Below are 18,482 nucleotides of genomic sequence, written 5' to 3' on the forward strand. Positions count from 1 at the left end.
GAAAATGTGGCCGTGTGTTGAGCACCGCCAACCCAAACACGAAAAAAAGCAAACACGTCACTTCAAACACCAAATAGACAAAAAGCGGGCAAGCCGATATGGATCCACGCGTTGGAGGTGCTCCCAAAGAGATTTTCTGTGTGCACACGAAAAAAAGTCTCTGTCTTGGGAAGAGGAGCCATGCCAGGCAGGCTTGACTTAGACTTGACGAGGTTTTATTTTAAATGAAAGCGTTTTTTTTACTCTACATACTTTTGTGTGTGTATGGAGAACGAATGAGTACTCCTACTAGTAGCTGCTGGAAGTGGGAGAGACGGGGCAGAGATAAAGAGAGGAGCTGGAGGGAGAGACAGGAGAGGCGGCTTGACTCTGGTCGCGCCGCCCGCCGGGAAGAAGGGATGGGAGCGCAGCAGCAGCAGGAAACGAATGGGAAGGAGGCGGAGGAGGGTGGCGTCGGCAAGAGGAGGAAGGTCGCCACCGACGTCACCATGGACCTCGACATCCTCGAGTGTCCCGTCTGCTTCCTCCCCCTGCGCCCTCCCATCTTCCAGGTAATATCCCCTGTGTTTGATCTCTGCTGATGCTACTACTCAAACCCTACCAGCTCCTCGTGGACGAGGACGATGCTGATTTCCCGTTTCTTGGTAACGTATGGAGAATTAGAACGAAATCAGATGCACACATTAGGCCCAATGCCTCCCACACACAGAGAGAGAACGCTATGCTATATTCTCCAGCTTTTACAAGTCCGTCAAAAGATTCAATGAGGATGAGCAATTGTAACAGTACTAGAAAAGCTTATTTGCCATCTAATGAGGTAGATTTGATTCAAAGTTGAATATGTGTACAGTCTGAGAAACGTTTAAAGATGTTCTAACCAATGTACGCTGCCTATCCTATTATGTTTGAGGAAAGTGATACAATATTAGGGAACTAGCAAGGTGACCCGCGCATTTGCGCGGCTAGATTTACTATGTTTTGGTGTATTTGTACTAATTCCTCTCTTAGCTATTTGCTCATAGTCAACCACTGTTCTTAATTGGCTGTTACATCGGCACCAAAATGTCCATCGACAACATCATAAGTTTGGATTTTGTTACAAATATTTCTGTTGCTAAGTTGTTCATGAGGATTCTGGTGTGTGGCAATGCAAGTTGGGTGCTCTTGAGGTGGAAAAGACCCATGCAGAACCATAGACCAACTGTACTAATTTTGAGTTTTCCCTCTTTTTACTTCACCTCGTCGTCCCATATTATTCATGTTTCCATCAATTGGTTGTATGATTTTATCCATGCCTTGTGCATAAATCTTAAGTTATTTTCGTACAGCCATGACCCATGCCATCAATCACTCTTTTTTTGTACATTGTGCTGGTATTTTCAGTTTGAAATACGATTATTGGTATATGCTATCTAAATTTGCAGAAACATTCTCTCTCTCTCTCTCTCTCTCTCTCTCTCTGTGTGTGTGTGTGTGTGTGGGTGCGCGCGCGCGCGCGCGCGCGCGCGTGTTTGTGTGTGTATTCTCACATCATAGATTATTCTCTGTGATTATACCCATATTATTTTGCTATCACATATATTATATAGCACAAGTTAAACAACTATATAATACATACTCGACATCTATTTGTTAATTTCAACATTAACTATTTGCACAACAAAAACGTTTTACTCCTTTCATATGATACATCGCTCGTGCTTGTTGTGCATTGGAATTGATATTTCTATTACTTTTACAAACCCGATATAATGCATGCATGCATTGGACATTTTTATTCTTCCAAAGTTACCATTTTTCCATTCCGGGCGAGCAGCCATCATGAAATACGCCAGAGACTGACAATTTTGTGAAGTACACATATAGACAGAATATTTTCTTATTTTAAACGGTGAAACATATCTCAATTCATCTTTGTCCTAGTGAAATGGTAATCAATGTGATTTTTTAAGTTTAGCTATTTACAGAATTTGTGAAGTAAAGATACACATGATTTTTTATTTTTAATGATGAAACATGCGTATATTTTCTTACGTAATACGAATTAATTGTATCCAGTAGATACCATTTTGCTAAGAAGCGAATGAGCCCGCCAAAGTACTAACCAATGACAACAGAGTGATGTCATCTATTTCATTATTAAAATGATAGAAATAATAAAATTTATTATTTTTAATGATGAAGTTATTTAGATGTTTTGGCCTTTATCCTTTTCTTCATGGTCCATTTAAAAAAAAAATAGTGTGTTCCAGTTCTCCAAGTAAAAAAGACTTTGTTCTCTACCATATAATGCCGCATGCAAAAAGACTGAGTTTTAATATACTCTAATTCATAGCCGTATTTTTTAATTAAGAGGTACATAGGCGTGTAAGCCTTGGACTCTAAGTCATGGTCTATTTGTTTTTTTCTATGAAATCACTATCGTTCTTCTAGTAAATCACAACCTTTCTTTCGAGCTCTTTTTCAACTGTTACATCTTAGCCGTTCATTTTCTATCGTTTTAATAATATACTTCCTCTGTTCCATAATATAAGAGCGTTTTTTACACCAATGTAGTGCCAATAACGCACTTATATTATGGGACGGAGGGAGTAATAGATAGATTTCTGCGTACCTTATGCAAATTAGGCAGTCATAACGATTGTGTATCATTGCTGTGGAGAAGCCACAAATTAGGGAAAACTATATTGTACTGATTCAAGCAATGACATACTTCTATTTTTATTCCATTTTAGTTGTATCATGGTTATTCTATGATGTTTATTCATATGATGTTTATTCATTTAGCTGTATTTTATTCAGCTAAAGTTATTAGCACATTTACTGACCCATATGTAATGTTTTGTTGTTTTTGATCCTCAGTGCACCGTGGGACATACCATATGTTCGTCTTGCCGTGACAAGCTCCGAGACAAGTGTTGCCTCTGCTCCCTTCCCACAGTCTACAATCGCTGCCACATGGTCGAAAAGATGGTTGAATCTATCAAACTTGCTTGCTCCAACAGTAGTCACGGATGCACAGCAAGGATAGCCTACTACCAGAAAGAAGAGCATGAGAAAGGTTGTCAACATGCGCCATGTTTCTGCCCTGAAACTGGCTGCAGCTTCAGTGGACCAACCAAAGTGCTCCTGGAGCATTTCTTAGTTGAGCACGATTGGTGCCATGGGGAAAAGGATCTTAGGTACGGCAAAACGTACAGGACCAAGACGTTGCTGGGAGTCCGGGGACCAACTGTCTTGATGGGTAATGACGGGCACCTCTTCCTGGTCAACATGACAATGGAGTCCCTCGGCGGTGTCATCTCAGTTTGCTGCGTTGAGCCTCACATTAGTGGATCCAGGTTCAAGTGCAGGCTGGCATTGTCGTGCGGCGAACCAAGCTACTCCCAGACTACGGAGTTCCTAACGAGTAGCACTAATCTGCGTGATGGGTTTCCTAAAGACTGCTTCCTGTTCCTTGTGCCAAAGGTGTTGCTTGGAGACACCGGCACAAACCCCACAGCCACGGTGTGTGTGACCCTCAAGCCACAGTAAGCACCATGTGAAGTGATGACGCGCCTGTGTACATACCGCTCCCGTGTAGGGTTGGGTTTTACAAGTAACTAGTTCTTTTGAGTTGCTAGCTGTCAGCTTTTGGAGGAGGCACTAGTGTTCTTTTGGCATGTCTCAGTCATCGATTGACATGCGCTGTTTGTACTCTTGGCAATGTTTTGCTTCAAATCGCCGAAGTGAACGACGAAGCTACATTTCTGAAGCAAACATGTATGCCATGTGTGTCGAAACTTCAGTCAAGTAGGCCATGTTTTGCTTGGTTAGTATTTGAACTTTTATTGAACCATCTTTATGTACGATCTATCTATACATTATTGATTTGGGGCAGCGAAAGTCGCCTTAGGCTTCCCTGGCGCAAACGTGCAGTGCTCTTGACCCTAGATTACACGGCCATGTTGCAAACCTAAATCCTGCGATGCTGCAACCCAGGAGATAAGATAGCCAAATACACAAAAGATGATGCAACCTAGAAGTGAAGCAAAGCAAGAGCCATGTCGAATGCCACCCTGCTGATACAATGGACAACACAAAAGATGATGGAATTGAAAGAGGGTGTTATCAATGGGGAAGTTTCAATTTCGCTGGTTTTAACTTAAAAGCCCGACACATTGGATTGGCTGCTAAAACAGATGAAATTGTTTGGATCCATCACATTATACTATCAACTGGATGAAGCAAATATTACAGCAGTTACTGGATGCCACTGGATGAACCAAATATTACAGCAGTTACTCATCCAGTACACCAATGCAAGCTGGGTGGAACTCAGCACAAAGTGCAACTACTAAGGGCATCTCCAACACTGACAACCACCAGCATCCGTCTAGACCGTGCTATTCGGACCCATTTTTCCATCCAATGCGGTAAGCCATCAGTCCGTGGACCGGTCCGGATGTCCTTTTTCTCGCAAACCAAAAAATGTTAAAATTGCACTCAAATGTTAAATGTGTATAGAAAAAATATTGATCATGTATTCAAAAAATGTGAAACTTGTCTTCGAAAAATATCAAATGTGCATTGTAAAAATGCTGACCATGCATATTGAAAAAAAATATGAAACTTGTATTTGAAAAATGTTTAATGTGTATAGAAAAAATGTTGACCATGCATTAAAGAAGTTTTAAAGATGCATTTTAAAAATGTTGACCATATATTAAAAAATATTAAACTTGTATTTGAAAAAACATTAATGTGTATAAAAAATGTTAGCCATGTATTAAAAAAAGTTAAACTTGTATTTCAAATATGTTAATAAAGCATTTGAAAAGTAAAAATGTTAAATATGCATAGAAAAATGTTGAGCATGTACTAAAAATGGTAATTTGCTATTTAAATTTTTTAATCAAGCATTTAAAAAAGTTAAACATGTGTTAGAAAAATGTATTAGATATATACCAAAAATGTATATGTAAAAATAGTGAAGCCCGCGAGTAAATAAAGAAAATTGTTAAAAAATGAGAAAGAAACAAACAAAGAAAGAAAAAACCAAGAAAGAAATAAAGAAAACTGAAGAAAAACAATGAGAAAAGAAAGAAAAGAGGAAAACTAATAAAACCAGATAACAAAGAAGAAGAAAACCCTGCGAAAAAAACTAGAAAACAGAAGAAAAAACAGAAAACCGGTGGGAAAAGCACCTCCATTCGCATCATGTCTTGCCCTGACTAGTCATCATGAACTATGTGTGAGTGTAGTGGCTAGCAGCGCGGGTGATCTTCTCGTAGATCAGGGTTCAATCCCTGCAACTCCCACCTTTTCCTACTGTATTTATTTTAACAGTTTGTGAATGGGCCAGCCCGATAAAGCTTCAGCGAGATACCGTACTATCTCACTAAATGCGAGATATAGTGACGACGCATAAATCATACCCTATAGTTTGTGAATGGGCCAGCCCGATAAAGCTTCAGCGAGATACCGTACTATCTCACTAAATGCGAGATATAGTGACGACGCATAAATCATACCCTATCCCACCTCGGACCAAATCCTAGCCTCACTTCACTCGACCACTCTACTTCCCGTCCTGTCTCCTCCCTAGCCTCTTCCCTCGTGTCACAGCCCTAGAATTTGCTTGTAGCTATTTACCTAAGTGAGCATCATGCATCATGTCTAAATTCTGAAAGTTGAATTGAGGTTAGTTGAAACCCTCATAAATCACTTCAAAAATAATCAACATTAAAATCTTTTCAAAGAAGTCCAAGAAAAATAATCAACATTAACAGTTTGTGAATGGGCCAGCCCGATAAAGCTTCAGCGAGATACCGTACTATCTCACTAAATGCGAGATATAGTGACGACGCATAAATCATACCCTATAGTTTGTGAATGGGCCAGCCCGATAAAGCTTCAGCGAGATACCGTACTATCTCACTAAATGCGAGATATAGTGACGACGCATAAATCATACCCTATCCCACCTCGGACCAAATCCTAGCCTCACTTCACTAGACCACTCTACTTCCCGTCCTGTCTCCTCCCTAGCCTCTTCCCTCGTGTCACAGCCCTAGAATTTGCTTGTAGCTATTTACCTAAGTGAGCATCATGCATCATGTCTAAATTCTGAAAGTTGAATTGAGGTTAGTTGAAACCCTCATAAATCACTTCAAAAATAATCAACATTAAAATCTTTTCAAAGAAGTCCAAGAAAATGTTCCTCTTAGTCTCTGAAAATATTGGCAAGAGGTAAAACTCAAAACAATATTTTTGGAATCTCAGAGATATTTATTTTGGGCCTTTGAATTAATTCAATAACTATTTGCATTGGATATATATTTTTTATATAAATAATACATGTCCAATAATTCTGGAACATTTTATGTGGTTTGGGATATTTTAGTTCTAGTCACATATTTATTTTCAGGATTTTATAAAATGATTTAGTATTTTAATTAAATCAAAACAAATGTCAGAAAATAGAAAACAGAACTAAAAAAAGAGAGAGAGAGAGAGAAGGACTACCTGGCCCACCTACCTGAAGCCGGCCCAGCTCGCTGGCCCAGCCCACCAGGGGCAGAGCCGTCTTCAACCTCTGCCTACTAGCAGAGGCGTGGCGACGCGCCCGTGCCCGAGCCTCCACCTCCTGCTTGGCTGCCTCCTCCTCCCCTGGACGTCTCTCGCAGCGCCACGTGACCCTCCCCGGCTCTCTCTCACTCTCTCTCGTCCCCATCCCCTCCCCTAGTTTTCCCTCTCTCTCTCACGCCCGAGAACGCCGTCGTCGCCGCCGACGTGCACCACCGCAGCCACCGCCTCCCCCTCGCCTCCCTGACTGGCTCAGAGGCTCCGCCTCGACCCCCTCTTTCTTCCACCCCGAGCCACGTCACCGCGGGAGCCCCACATCGCCGCCACGAGTCGTCTTCCCCGAGCACGGCCGCCGGACTCCATCGACGAATTCGTCGCCTTCCGGTCGTCCCCGAGCCAACTGAGCTCCGCTTCGACCTCGCCGTGAGCTCCTCTACCAAACCCCTCTCTCCCTGCCGTCTATTTCCTCCTCTAGCCTCACTAACCACCGCGGCCGAAGCTCGCCGCCGCCGTACCTCATCGCCGCCACGGCCACAGCTGCCGCCACCCACGCCCGAGCTTTGCCCCGTGCTCAGCACTCTCCCAGGAGCCAGGCGCGCCCACCCGTTCGACCTGCTGTGCCCCCTAGCGCCAACCCCGACCTCGCCCGAACTCCGGCCACCGCAAAAGTTGCCGCCGCCATCGATTTAGTCAACCCCGGCGCGAGGTGTTGCCACCGCTGGATGCGCGAGTCTTCCAGCTCGCCGTAGCCGCAAACCACGAGAAAAACGATGCTCTGTAGCTCCGTCCCGAGCATCTCCGGCGAGCCACCGCCGTGCTTTTGGTCGCCGGCGTCGACCGCTGACGTGGTTGCTTAATTAAGACTAATCACCACTAATCCCTCCCTAACAGAAGCTGACAGATGGGCCCCACCCATTAGTTAACCACAGGGTTATACCCTGTTTAATTTAAGCTAATGACTGTGGCCCCACCAGTCAGTTTGACCTGGCCACGTCACCGTTGACCTGGTCCCACACGTCAGCCACAGAAACCAGCCCTGGGTCACTGACCAGTGGGCCCCACTGGTCAGGTTTGACCCGGACCAGCCCTGTTGACTTGGTGACATCATCATGACGTCAGGCTGACGCAGTAATCCTTTTTCTGAAATTTAAATAAATTTTAAATGATTTATTTATTTCAGAAAATGTCCAAAACTTCTAAAAATCATAGAAAATCAACCGTAACTCCAAATGAAATAAATTATATATGAAAAATTATCAGAAAAATTCAAGGAATTTGTTTATGGCATTTTCATGCATGTTAGAACAACTTATGGCTGCTGTTTAGGCCAATTCATATAAATGGAATTTAAACTCTCACATGTGGAGTTTGAATTTGAACCTAGTGTTCAAACCAACTCCATTTAACTTGTTGCTAGTTGCATTAGGCCAACCAACAGCATATTGCCATGTCATGATCATGCATCATATTGTTGCATCACATTGATTGTGTTCTTCCTTGTTTGCCGGTATTTGTCCCCTCTCGATAGACGTGGTACCGACGCTGTGATCGTTGACACTGATGAAGACCCAATGTTATCTTCAGAAGTGCCAGGCAAGCACAACCCCCTTGTTCATTCCGATACAAGCCCACTCTCTCGCTCCTGCTCTCTTTTACTGCATTAGGACAACAACGATTCAACTGTACATGCTGCGGTAGTTGAACCCCTTCCTTTGCATGACCTGTCATTGCCACAGTAAATAGATGAAACCCACTAGCATGAGTAGGAGTTGTTTGAGCCCTGATGTGCCTACTCATTCATGCTTGTTTGTCATGCCTGCTACTGCTTAGAGTTGAGTCAGGTCTGGTTCATCGGGGATGAATCGAAGGTGTGTAAACATGTCCTACTGTGTGTGAGCTAAGTGTGTGAACACGATTTGGTAAAGGTAGCGGTGAGAGGCCATGTAGGAGTACATGGTGGGTTGTCTCATTGAAACCGTCCTCAGGAACTGAGTTTTGTGTTTGTGATCCATGAAACAGTTACTACCACGCATTGGGCCCGAAACCAATGGACCCTCTCGGCTTCTTGATCACCCTTGTCCTCTGTCCAGGAGTTGCAACTAGTTTCTAGTGTTTATAGGATATGTGTTGGCGGCCGTGCGTAGCGCTGACCCTAGGGGTGGGCTATGATGCGGTAGATACACCGTGGCCGGGCATGCCGGGCGCCCGTTTGGTGTCTCGGAACCCTGTACACACCGTTCGGGGCCGTATGTGGAAACCTCGGCCGGACTCCCTGCGGATGGAACCTGGATAGGCGATAAACCTGGACTAGAGACTTGAGTGTTTAGGTAGGCCGTGGCCGACACCCTCGTTGGGCTTCCGCTTGAAGGTTGCCGAGTACATGTCGTGTAAACGGCGGTAAGTGGTGAGAGCGTGTGTGAAGAAGTACACCCCTGCAGGGTTAACATCATCTATTCGAATAGCCGTGTCCGCGGTAATGGACTTCTGGGTTGCCTATAACAGTTCATAGACAAGTGAAAGTGGATACTCTAAAACTCGCAAGATAAGTGTGAGTGCTATGGATGGCCTTCTCGTAGGGAGACGGGAGCGGATCCATAGTGGTGTATTGAGTGGTGAATATGTGGACTCGTGTGCGCCACCTCAAAAGAGTTGCTTGCAATCGTAGTTCAGGTTAGCCACTGAGTCAAAGCTGGCTTGCTGCAGTTAAACTCCACCACCCCCCTTGTTGATACCGATGCATATGTAGTTTAGTTCTGATGTAAGTCTTGCCGAGTACCTTTGTACTCACGTTTGTTTAATTTATGTTTTGTAGAGAGACTTCAGTCTCGCTAGTAGTTCCGCGTGGACTTTGACGATTAGCTTGATACCTCAGCTACGATCTTGTGCCCTCGGCAGGATCTGGTAGATAGTCAGGCTTCTTAGCCTTTTTCATTTGTAGATGTCTGTACCCAGACATGTTAAGCTTCCGCATGTGCTTTGACTTGTATGCTCTGAATGTTGGGTCATGAGACCCATGTTTGTAATATCTCGCTCCTCGGAGCCTAATGAATAAATACTTGAGTCGTAGAGTTATGTTGTGATGCCATGTTGTATTTACACATATCGAGCATATTGTGTGTATGATTGAAATGCTTGCTATGTGTGGGATCCGACAATCTAGTTGTTTATCCTTGGCAGCCTCTCCTATGGGGAAATGTAGTCTAGTGCCTCCTTGAGCCATAGTAGTCCGCTACAGCCCGGTTCACCGGAGTCCTGCTAGCCCAGCACTACTGCTTAGGACACTTGACTGGCCGGCATGTGTTTCACTTCGTTCCTGTGTCTGTCCCTTCGGGGAAATGTCACGCGGTGACATCCGGAGTCCTGCCTAGCCTGCTACAGCCCGGGTTCCCGGAGTCCTGTTAGCCCAGTGCTACAGCCCGGATTCACACGCTGCTGACCGACATGCTCGAAGTTGATTCATGTATGCCTGTCCCCATGGGTTAGTGCCGCTTTGGGTTCACGACTAGCCATGTCGGCCCGGGTTCTCTGTCATATGGATGCTAGCGACACTATCATATACGTGAGCCAAAAGGCGCAAACGGTCCCGGGCCAGGTAAGGTGGCACCCGTGGGAATACCGTGCGTAAGGCCGCAAGGTGATATGATGTGTTACATGCTAGATCGATGTGGCTTAGGATCGGGGTCCTGACACCTCGCCACATTCTGTCTCCACCAAGGCGGGATCAGTCAGTGTCTCCTCCTTTAAAGCTGACCCCGATGATGGGGATGCCCTCAACGTGGAGTCAAACGAGGAGTTGGCCATCCATGTGGCCCTCCACGAGTCCTGGATAGATAGGGGCGGAATCTCAAGCTCTACGCCCTCCCCGGTGACCCACCGGGACTCCTCCAACTCCGTGCCTGATGGCGCCGGTTCGTCGCGGTCCACACCCGCCCCAGTTGCTCGTTGGGGCTCTTGAAAGCTCCGGGATGTCACCTTCGACCCTTGCTCCTCTCGGTTGGCGTTGAGTGTTGGTCCCGGCACATCCAAGCCCACGATTGTGACTCCCTAGATCAAAGGCGCGGGCAGATCATCGCGTGAGGTAGGCGACTCTGGTTGGATCTAGCGGCTCTATTTGTGGTTATTGCAAATCTGCATTGGTCCATGCGTCGTTCTTTGACCACGGCCGAGATGGATGCCTGCCACCACCGCCACAAAAATGTGAAAGCATTGGGGGCTCGCCCTCCAGGAGTCTGAGTGCCTCGTGAAGGAGAAAGCGGCGGTCACTGCCAAAGGCCAAAGAAAGTAACCTCGCCAAGGAGCAGGCATGCGTCGCCTGACGTCTGGCAAAGCTCAACTCCTTGCCTGGCACCTTCGCAACTTCGATGGACCTCTAGATGCCAACGCATATGGCGACCTTGGCGCATACTATCATTGCTTCATCGACGACAAGTGGAAGAGAAAGGCGAGGAAGTGGTGCAATTTATCCTTGTCTACTTGTATCTTGCATGTCTTAGTCGTGAATTATCTATGTTTTGAACTTGCTTGCTCGGTTGTATGATGAACTTGCTAAGTACGGTCGCTATGTTATATGTGAAATTTATATACGTTATGTTGATCTACGTTGCATGGGATTGTATGAAATTTTGGGGGTCAGAGGACAACTACGAACATGCACAAATGAGAGGCAAGCTGACGTGATATATCCATGGATGCACCTGCAAACACATAGGATGTCAGGCTTGCTCAGCCCTGTTGGAGATGCTCTACAAGCAACTCTAGGAGTCATAGTATTGACAACCTTCATAATGTGTATGGAGCGCGTTCCATAAATATCATGGAGGCTACCGAGGCTACACAAAAGTACAAAATTCAAGTTCCTTTGTTTGGAAGTGACCCCGCGGGAGGGCATGCTTCGGCTGCTTCCACTTCAGGGATCATGCGTTACCGGATGTGTTGTGCACCCTTGATGCGGGAGAAGGCCACAACTTTGTAGCCCTCCATGAGTGCGCCGTCCTTTTTGGCCAAGGCGGTCCTCATCATGTGGGGCAAGGTAGCAGTGCGCGATCGCTAGGCGCTCCGAGTGGATGCTAATTCATCATTATGGATTGTGTCCTCCTTGGCCCACTTGGAGTAACCCCACGCCCTCTCCCAGAGCATTCTCTTGGTGTGGACATCGTAGGTAACGTCGGGAAAAGGTTTGTGAGGAGGGCTAGGCTGCTGTGACATGGCCGATGAGAGGTGAGTGTGGCAGCAGCAGGGAAGGACAACGATAGGCGAGGAGTGGCGCCGACGAAGCAGGAAGGAAGATGGGCGAGCAGTGGCTCTGCTGAGGGGGTTGGCTCAGTTTATATAATATGAATGGGCATACTCTGACAAGAAATGAGACCGGATTTTGTGCAAGCGAGTGTGAAATGGTTGTGAAACGCGGTAGGGACCATTAATGGGCGCTCTTCCCAATGGAAAACTAGTTGCGCCATTCGTAGGAGTGGAAGCGGAAGTCATATGAACGGCTGCGCCGTTGCAAGGCTGGGCATGGGAGGAAGAGACGGGCTGAAACTTCCTCATGCACAAACGGTTGGGTTTGGAGGCCACCCCATATCAACACCCCTAGCCTCCAAGCATGGAGGACCGCGAACTTGATTTGGAGTGTCCTCCAAAAATTATGCAGACCGAGGATGATGTGGTGACTCTGCTAGACAGCCCTTTTCTGGTCGTGATCGTCATACTCTTACGGGGACTATTATGACAATCCAGATGATATGGAGCATCTGCTAGAGTTTCTCTAAGCGTAGTGAAGAGGGATATGAGGAATAAAGTGAGTGGCTCAAGAGAGAGTGGTTGGGATGGGACTAGAGGTGAGAAGGGGACGTGGGCAAAAACAAACCGGTAAGCTTGTCGTCCTAAACGCCCTCATTCACTTACAAGAAAATAAAGCAAGTTAATCAATATTTTTATAATGTTAATAGGGCATGCATAGTTGAAAAAAATCTATTCCTGTCTAAGAAAAGAAAGTCCACATTCATTATTGTCATCATTGAGTGAAGTTTTCTATTGTCTCATTTTATGCAAGGACTGGTATAAATCTATTTTAGGCCCATAATAGCCAAGTGCCGAAGATTATGAGTACCCTATGTTTTTGTCGTCCAATTTTATGGTCTTTATGAGCCCGAACATCATAGCGATGATATAATACTGAAGATAATCAAGCACTAACACTAATTATAACCATGAGTAGGTTTTTGGTGTGTTTGTGTTTTGACAAATTTGGAAAGGATTCCTCATCAAGAAGGTCAAACAAAAAATTCAAGCATCACAGATTAAATGTGAAATGCATACACCAAAGGGCGGCAAGTTTGGCTTAGAGGCAGCTGTTTGGAAACATTCTGAAGGAAATATGCCCTAGAGGCAATAATAAAGTTATTATTGTTGGGGAACGTTGCAGAAAACAAAAATTTTCCTACGGTTTCACCAAGATCCATCTAGGAGTTCATCTAGCAACGAGTGATTGGATTGCATCTACATACCTTTGTAGTCACGCGCGGAAGCGTTCAAAGAACGGGGATGAGGAAGGCGTACTCGACGTGATCCAAATCACCGAAGATCCTAGCGCCGAACGGACGGCACCTCCGCGTTCAACACACGTACGGTCAGCGTAACGTCTCCTCCTTCTTGATCCAGCAAGGGGAAGGAGAGGTTGAGGAAGATGGCTCCAGTAGCAGCACGACGGCGTGGTGGTGATGGAGCTGCAGTACTCCGGCAGGGCTTCGCCAAGCTCTATGGAGGAGGAGGATGTGTTGGAGAGGGAGAGGGAGGCACCAAAGGCGTGGTGTCAGAGGCCCTCCTTTCCCCACTATATATAGGGAGTCCAAGGGGGGGGGGGCGCCGGCCCTAGGAGATCCAATCTCCTAGGGGGGGTGCGGCCAAGGGAGGAATCCCTCCTCCCCAAGGCACCTAGGAGGTGCCTTCCCCCTTTGGGACTCTTCCCTTCCTTGAACCCTAGGCGCATGGGCCTCTTGGGGGCTGGTGCCCTTGGCCCATATAGGCCAAGGCGCACCCCCTACAGCCCATGTGGCCCCCCGGGGCAGGTGGCCCCACCCGGTGGACCCCCGGGACCCTTCCGGTGGTCCCGGTACAATACCGGTGACCCCGAAACTTGTCCCGATGGCCGAAATAGCACTTCCTATATATAATTCTTTACTCCGGACCATTCCGGAACTCCTCGTGACGTCCGGGATCTCATCCGGACTCCGAACAACATTCGGGTTACTGCATATACATATCCCTACAACCCTAGCGTCACCGAACCTTAAGTGTGTAGACCCTACGGGTTCGGGAGACATGTAGACATGACCGAGATCGCTCTCTGGTCAATAACCAACAGCGGGATCTGGATACCCATGTTGGCTCCCACATGCTCCTCGATGATCTCATCGGATGAACCACTATGTCGAGGATTCAAGCAACCCCGTATACAATTCCCTTCGTCAATCGGTATGTTACTTGCCCGAGATTCGATCGTCGGTATCCCAATACCTCGTTCAATCTCGTTACCGGCAAGTCACTTTACTCGTACCGTAATGCATGATCCCGTGACCAGACACTTGGTCACTTTGAGCTCATTATGATGATGCATTACCGAGTGGGCCCAGTGATACCTCTCCGTCATACGGAGTGACAAATCCCAGTCTTGATCCGTGTCAACCCAACAGACACTTTCGGAGATACCCGTAGTATACCTTTATAGTCACCCAGTTACGTTGTGACGTTTGGCACACCCAAAGCACTCCTACGGTATCCGGGAGTTACACGATCTCATGGTCTAAGGAAAAGATACTTGACATTGGAAAACTCTAGCAAACGAACTATACGATCTTATGCTATGTTTAGGATTGGGTCTTGTCCATCACATCATTCTCCTAATGATGTGATCTCGTTATCAATGACATCCAGTGTCCATAGTCAGGAAACCATGACTATCTGTTGATCAACGAGCTAGTCAACTAGAGGCTTACTAGGGACATGTTGGTGTCTTTTATTCACACATGTATTACGATTTCCGAATAACACAATTATAGCATGAATAAAGACAATTATCATGAACAAGGAAATATAATAATAATGCTTTTATTATTGCCTCTAGGGCATATTTCCAACAGTCTCCCACTTGCACTAGAGTCAATAATTTAGTTACATTGTGATGAATCGAACACCCATGGAATTCTGGTGTTGATCATGTTTTGCTCTAGGGAGAGGTTTAGTCAACGGATCTGCTACATTCAGGTCCGTATGTACTTTACAAATATCTATGTCTCCATCTTGAACATTTTCACGAATGGAGTTGAAGCGACGCTTGATGTGCCTTGTCTTCTTGTGAAACCTGGGCTCCTTGGCAAGTGCAATAGCTCCAGTGTTGTCACAGAAGAGTTTGATTGGCCCCGACGCATTGGGTATGACTCCTAGGTCGGTGATGAACTCCTTCACCCAAATTGCTTCATGTGCTGCCTCCGAGGCTACCATGTACTCCGCTTCACATGTAGATCCCGCCATGACGCTCTGCTTGCAACTGCACCAGCTTACTGCCCCACCATTCAAAATATACACGTATCCGGTTTGTGACTTAGAGTCATCCAAATCTGTGTCGAAGCTAGCGTCGACGTAACCTTTTACGACGAGTTCTTCGTCACCTCCATAAACGAGAAACATTTCCTTAGTCCTTTTCAGGTACTTCAGGATATTCTTGACCGCTGTCCAGTGTTCCTTGCCGGGATTACTTTGGTACCTTCCTACCAAACTTACGGCAAGGTTTACATCAGGTCTGGTACACAGCATGGCATACATAATAGAACCTATGGCTGAGGCATAGGGGATGACACTCATCTCTTCTATATCTTCTGCCGTGGTCGGACATTGAGCTGAGCTCAATTTCACACCTTGCAACATAGGCAAGAACCCCTTCTTAGACTGATCCATATTGAACTTCTTCAATATCTTATCAAGGTATGTGCTTTGTGAAAGACCTATGAGGCGTCTTGATCTGTCTCTATAGATCTTGATGCCTAATATATAAGCAGCTTCTCCAAGGTCCTTCATTGAAAAACTCTTATTCAAGTAGGCCTTAATGCTGTCCAAAAGCTCTATATCATTTCCCATCAAAAGTATGTCATCTACATATAATATGAGAAATGCTACAGAGCTCCCACTCACTTTCTTGTAAACGCAGGCTTCTCCATAAGTTTGCGTAAACCCAAACGCTTTGATCATCTCATCAAAGCGAATGTTCCAACTCCGAGATGCTTGCACCAGCCCATAAATCGAGCGTTGGAGCTTGCACACCTTGTCAGCATTCTTAGGATCGACAAAACCTTCCGGCTGCATCATATACAATTCTTCCTTAAGGAAACCACTAAGGAATGTCGTTTTGACGTCCATTTGCCATATCTCATAATCGTAGAAAGCGGCAATTGCTAACATGATTCGGACGGACTTTAGCTTCGCTACCGGTGAGAAAGTCTCATCGTAGTCAACCCCTTGAACTTGTCGATAACCCTTAGCGACAAGCCGAGCTTTATAGATGGTCACATTACCATCCGCGTCTGTCTTCTTCTTAAAGATCCATTTATTTTCTATGGCTCGCCGCTCAACGAGCAAGTCAGTCAAAGTCCATACTTAGTTTTCATACATGGATCCTATCTCGGATTTCATGGCTTCTAGCCATTTGTCGGAATCTGGGCCCGCCATCGCTTCTTCATAGTTCGAAGGTTCACCGTTGTCTAACAACATGATTTCCAAGACAGGGTTGCCGTACCACTCTGGTGCGGAACGTGTCCTTGTGGACCTTCGAATTTCAGTAGGAGCTTGATCAGAAGTATCTTGATCATCATCATTAACTTCCTCTCTAGTCGGTGCAGGCACCTCAGGAACATTTTCTTGAGCTGCGCCATTTTTCGGTTCAAGAGGTAATACTTCATCAAGGTCTACTTTCCTCCCACTTACTTCTTTCGAGAGAAACTCCTTCTCTAGAAAGGATCCATTCTTGGCAACAAAGATCTTGCCTTCGGATCTGAGGTAGAAGGTATACCCAATAGTTTCTTTAGGGTATCCTATGAAGACGCATTTTTCCGACTTGGGTTCGAGCTTTTCAGGTTGAAGTTTCTTGACATAAGCATCGCATCCCCAAACTTTCAGAAACGACAACTTAGGTTTCTTCCCAAACCATAATTCATACGGTGTCATCTCAACGGATTTCGACGGAGCCCTATTTAAAGTGAATGCGGCAGTCTCTAAAGCATACCCCCAAAAAGATAGCGGTAAATCGGCAAGAGACATCATAGATCGCACCATATCTAATAGAGTGCAATTACGACGTTCGGACACACCATTACGCTGAGGTGTTCCAGGCGGCGTGAGTTGTGAAACTATTCCACATTTTCTTAGGTGTGTGCCAAATTCGTGACTCAAGTATTCTCCTCCACGATCTGATCGCAGAAACTTGATTTTCCTATCACGTTGATTCTCAACCTCACTCTGAAATTCCTTGAACTTTTCAAAGGTTTCAGACTTGTGTTTCATTAAGTAGACATACCCATATCTACTCAAGTCATCAGTGAGGGTGAGAACATAACGATAGCCACCGCGAGCCTCACCACTCATTGGACCGCACACATCAGTATGTATGATTTCCAATAAGTTGGTTGCTCGCTCCATTGTTCCTGAGAATGGAGTCTTGGTCATTTTACCCATGAGGCATGGTTCGCACGTGTCAAATGATTCGTAATCAAGAGACTCTAAAAGTCCATCAGCATGGAGCTTCTTCATGCGTTTGACACCTATGTGACCAAGGCGGCAGTGCCACAAGTATGTGGGACTATCATTATCAATCTTACATCTTTTGGTACTCACACTATGAACATGTGTAGTATTACGCTCGAGATTCATTAAGAATAAACCATTCACCATCGGAGCATGACCATAAAACATATCTCTCATATAAATAGAACAACCATTATTCTCGGATTTAAATGAGTAGCCATCTTGAATTAAACGAGATACTGATACAATGTTCATGCTCAAACTTGGCACTAAATAACAATTATTGAGGTTCAAAACTAATCCCGTAGGTAAATGTAGAGGTAGCGCGCCGACGGCGATCACATCGACCTTGGAACCATTCCCGACGCGCATCGTCACCTCGTCCTTCGCCAGTCTCCGCTTATTCCGCAGCTCCTGTTTTGAGTTACAAATGTGAGCAACTGCACCGGTATCAAATACTCAGGAGCTACTACGAGTACTGGTAAGGTACACATCAATTACATGTATATCACATATACCTTTTGTTTTGCCGGCCTTCTTGTCCGCTAAGTATTTGGGGCAGTTCCGCTTCCAGTGACCACTTTCCTTGCAATAAAAGCACTCAGTCTCGGGCTTGGGTCCATTCTTTGGCTTCTTCCCGGCAGCTTTCTTGCCGGGCGCGGAAACTCCCTTGCCGTCCTTCTTGAAGGCTTTCTTTCCCTTGCCCTTCTTGAACTTAGTGGTTTTATTCACCACCAACACTTGATGTTCCTTTCTGACTTCTACCTCTGCTGATTTCAGCATTGCAAATACTTCAGGAATGGTCTTTTCCATCCCCTGCATATTGAAGTTCATCACAAAGCTCTTGTAGCTCGATGGAAGCGACTGAAGGATTCTGTCAATGACCGCGTCATCCGGGAGATTAACTCCCAGCTGAGTCAAGTGGTTATGCAACCCAGACATAGTGAGTATGTGTTCACTGACAGAACTATTTTCCTCCATCTTACAGCTAAAGAATTTGTCGGAGACTTCATATCTCTCTACCCGGGCATGAGCTTGAAAAACCATTTTCAGCTCTTCGAACATCTCATATGCTCCGTGTCTCTCAAAACGCTTTTGGAGCCCCGGTTCTAAGCTGTAAAGCATGC

At 45.6% G+C, this 18,482-nt stretch overlaps 1 pseudogene; it reads left to right on the forward strand.

Annotated features, from left to right (window-relative positions):
• The first annotated feature begins 275 nt into the window (after positions 1-275).
• LOC125547332 lies at positions 276-3,534 on the forward strand (annotated as a pseudogene).
• The last annotated feature ends 14,948 nt before the right edge of the window (positions 3,535-18,482 follow it).

Source organism: Triticum urartu, chromosome 3, assembly GCF_003073215.2.
Source record: "Triticum urartu cultivar G1812 chromosome 3, Tu2.1, whole genome shotgun sequence".
Classification (NCBI taxonomy): domain Eukaryota; kingdom Viridiplantae; phylum Streptophyta; class Magnoliopsida; order Poales; family Poaceae; genus Triticum; species Triticum urartu.